The sequence below is a fragment of the Olea europaea genome, chromosome 8, assembly GCF_002742605.1.
Source record: "Olea europaea var. sylvestris chromosome 8, O_europaea_v1, whole genome shotgun sequence".
Classification (NCBI taxonomy): Eukaryota; Viridiplantae; Streptophyta; class Magnoliopsida; order Lamiales; family Oleaceae; genus Olea; species Olea europaea.
The window spans coordinates 2,731,586-2,735,458 of NC_036244.1; the positions used below are offsets into that span (position 1 = coordinate 2,731,586).

General features: G+C 43.0%; 1 protein-coding gene across 1 annotated transcript in view; it reads right to left on the reverse strand.

Annotated features, from left to right (window-relative positions):
• The window catches only part of LOC111398170 (glutathione S-transferase T1-like), a 23,585-nt gene that overhangs the window by 1,728 nt on the left and 17,984 nt on the right, over positions 1 to 3,873 (reverse strand). The window lies entirely within an intron of this gene.

Genomic DNA, 3,873 nt, shown 5'->3' on the forward strand with positions numbered 1-3,873 from the left:
GACTTTTGCATACAGTGTCCGTTATGGGCCTATAAGTACTTTTAGAAAATGTAGCGACCCTTTTGAATTGAACTCATAGCTTCGTCGTGACGTACAATAAATTTTTGGCCATTTGTGGAAGAACGAGCACTTGCTTATTTGGAACGCTTGGATTGTCGGCGATCGAAGAATTGAGTGTGGCTTTTGCATATGGTGTCCATTTTGGGCCCATAAGTACTTTTCGAAAATGTAGCGTTCCTTTTGGATTGAACCTACCAATTTTCTCGCGTCGTATGAGTGATTTTGGGCATTTGTGGAAGAATAAGCACTTGCTTATTTGGAACGCTTGGATTGTCGGCGATTGAAGAGCTGAGTATGACTTTTGCATATGGAATCCGTTTTCGGCCCATAAGTACTTTTCAGAAATGTAGCGATCCTTTAGGACTGAGCCCACCCGTTTTCCTACGTCGAATGAATGATTTCGACCATTTGCAGAAAAACAAGCACTTACTTATTTGGAATGCTTGGATTGCCGGGGATCGAAGAACTGAGTGTGACTTCTGCATACGGTGTCCGTTTTGGGCCCCTAAGTACTTTTCGAAAATGTAACGATCCTCTTTGATTGAATCCACCCATTTCCGCGTGTCGTATGGGTGATTTCAGCCATTTGTGGAAGAACAAGCACTTGCTTATTTGGAATGCTTAGATTGTCGGCGATCGAAGTACTGAGTGTGACTTTTGCATACGGTGTCCGTTTTGGGCCCATAAGGACTTTTTGGAAATGTAGCGATCCTTTTGGATTGAACCCACCCTTTTCCTTGCAACGTATGAGGGATTTTTGTCATTTGTGGAACAACAAGCCCTTGCTTATTTGGAATGCTTAGACTGTCGGTGATCGAAGAGCTGAGTGTGACTTTTGCATACGGTGTCCGTTTTGGGCCCATAAGTACTTTTCGAAAATGTAGCGATCCTTTTGGATTAAACCCACCTATTTCTGCGGGTCGTATGAGTGATTTTGGCCATTTGTGGAGGAACAAGCACTTACTTATTTGGAACGCTTGGATTGTCGACGATCGAAGAACTGAGTATGACTTTTGCATACGGTGTCCCTTTTGGGCCCATAGGTACTTTTCGAAAATGTAGCGATCCTTTTGGACTGAACCCAACCTTTTCCTAGCGTTGTATGAGTGATTTCGACCATTTGTGGAGGAACAAGCACTTGCTTATTTGGAATGCTTGGATTGTCGGCAATCGAAGAACTGAGTATGACTTTTGCATATGGTGTCCGTTTTAGGCCCATAAGTACTTTTCGAAATGTAGCGAACCTTTTGGACTGACCCCACCCTTTTTCTCGCGTTGAACGAGTGATTTTGGCCATTTGTGGAAGAACAAGCACTTGCTTATTTGGAATGCTTGGATTGTCGGAGATCGAAGAACTGAGTGTGACTTTTGCAAACGGTGTCCGTTTTGGACCCATAAGTACTTTTTGAAAATGTACCGATCTTTTTGGTTTGAACCCACCCATTTCCTCGTGTCTTATGGATGATTTCGGCCATTTGTGGAAGAACAAGCACTTGCTTATTTGGAATGCTTGGATTGTCGGCGATCGAAGAACTGAGTGTGACTTTTGCATACTGTGTCCGCTTTGGGCCCATAAGTACTTTTCGAAAATGTAGCGATCCTTTTGGATTGAACCCACCCTTTTCCTTGCAACGTATGAGGGATTTTCGCCATTTTTGGAACAACAAGCCCTTGCTTATTTGGAATGCTTGGATTGTCGGCAATCGAAGAACTGAGCGTGACTTTTGCAAACGGTGCCCGTTTTGGGCCCATAAGTACGTTTCGAAAATGTAGCGGTCCTTTTGGATTGAACTCACCCTTTTCCTCACGTCGTATAAGAGATTTTGGCCATTTGTGTAAGAACATGAACTGACTTATTTGGAATGCTTGGATTGTCGGTGATTGAAGAACTGAGTGTGACTTTTGCATACGTTGTCCGTTTTGGGCCCATAAGTACTTTTCGAAAATGTAGCGGTCCTTTTGGATTGAACCCACCCATTTTCACGAGTCGTATGAGTGATTTTGGCCATTTGTGGGGAACAAGCACTTGCTTATTTGGAATGCTTGGATTATAGGCGATCGAAGAACTGAGTGTGACTTTTGCATACGGTGTTGGTTTTGGGCCCATAAGTACTTTTTAGAAATTTTGTTCCTTTTGGACTAAACCCACCCTTTTCCTCGTGTCGTATGAGTGATTTTGGCCATTTTTGGATGAACAAGCACATGCTTATTTGGAAAGCTTGGATTGTTGGCGATCGAAGAACTGTGTGTGACTTTTGCATACGGTGTCCGTTTTGGGCCCATAAGTACTTTTCGGAAATGTAGCGACCCTTTTGAATTGACCTCACAACTTTGTCGTGACGTATTACGGATATTGGCCATTTGTGTAAGAACAAGCACTTGCTTATTTGGAACGCTCGTCGAAGAACTGAGTGTGACTTTTGCATACGGTGTCCGATTTGGTCCCATAAGTACTCTTCGAGAATGTAGTGATCCTTTTAGACTCAACCCACCCTTTTCCTCATGTCATATGAATGATTTCAGCCATTTTCAGAAGAACAAGCACTTGCTTATTTGGAATGCTTGGATTGTCGGCGATCGAAGAACTGAGTGTGACTTTTGCATACGGTGTCCGTTTTGGGCCCATAAATACTTTTCGAAAATGTAGCGACCCTTTTGAATTGAACTCATAGCTTCACCGTGACGTATAATGGATTTTTGTCCATTTGTGAAAGAACAAGCACTTGCTTATTTGGAATGCTTGGATTGTCGGCGATCGAAGAACTGAGTGTGACTTTCGCATACAGTGTCCGTTTCGAGCCCATAAGTACTTTTCGGAAATGTAGCGACCCTTTTGAATTGAACTCACAACATCGCCATGATGTATTACGGATATTGGCCATTTGTGTAAGAACAAGCACTTGCTTATTTGGAACCCTTGCATTGTCGACGATCGAAGAACTGAGTTTGACTTTTGCATACGGTGTCCATTTTGGTCCGATAAGTACTTTTCAAAAATGTAGCGATTCTTTTCGACTGAACCCACCCTTTTCCTCATGTCATATGAGAGATTTTGGCCATTTGTGGAAGAACAAGTACTTGCTTATTTGGAATGCTTAGATTGTCGGCGATCAAAGGACTGCGTGTGACTTTTGTATACGGTGTCCGTTTTGGGCCCATAAGCACTTCTCGGAAATGTAGCGATCCTTTTGGATTGAACCCACCCGTTTCCTTGCAGCGTATGAGGGATTTTGGCCATTTGTGGAATAACAAGCACTTGCTTAATTGGAATGCTTGGATTGTCGACGATCGAAGAACTGAGTGTGACTTTCGCATACAGTGTCCGTTTCGGGCCCATAAGTACTTTTCGGAAATGTAGCGATCCTTTAGGATTGAACCTACCAATTTTCTCGTGTCATATGAGTGTTTTTGGCCATTTGTGGAAGAACAAGCACTTGCTTATTTGGAATGCTTGGATTGTCGACGATCGAAGAACTGAGTGTGACTTTTGCATACGGCGTCCGTTTTGGGCCCATAAGTACTTTTCGAAAATGTAGCGAACCTTTTGGACTAGACCCACCCTTTTTCTCGCATCAAATGAGTGATTTCAGCCATTTGTGGAAGAACAAGCACTTGCTTATTTGGAATGCTTGGATTGTCGGGGACCGAAGAACTGAGTGTGACTTTTGCATACGGTGTCCGTTTTGGACCCATAAGTACTTTTCGAAAATGTACCGATCTTTTTGGATTAAACCCACCCATTTCCTCATGTCGTATGGGTGATTTCGGCCATTTATGGAAGAACAAGCACTTGCTTATTTGTAATGCTTGGAT